Below are 256 nucleotides of genomic sequence, written 5' to 3'. Positions count from 1 at the left end.
CTATCAGTGGAGTTAATGTCTTTCTAATAATATATGAGTAAGTTAGAGTTGTAACCCCTGTATTTCTCTTTGATATATTTGTTCTATCATCTACTTGGTTACACCTCTTTTCCACAAAATACTCTACCCACAAAATAAGCCATCCCTTCCCAAGGGAGATGCCAGAAATCAAATTCTAAGATTCTCTTACAGGTAGGGTACATTTGATTGGTCTAATGTAAATGAGGCTTTTATTTTTGCTGGTACGGGTTACGGG

This window comes from Sapajus apella, unplaced genomic scaffold (assembly GCF_009761245.1).
Source record: "Sapajus apella isolate SASKATOON/1434 unplaced genomic scaffold, GSC_monkey_1.0 scaffold81, whole genome shotgun sequence".
Classification (NCBI taxonomy): Eukaryota; Metazoa; Chordata; class Mammalia; order Primates; family Cebidae; genus Sapajus; species Sapajus apella.
Note: the sequence above shows the minus strand (reverse complement) of the source record.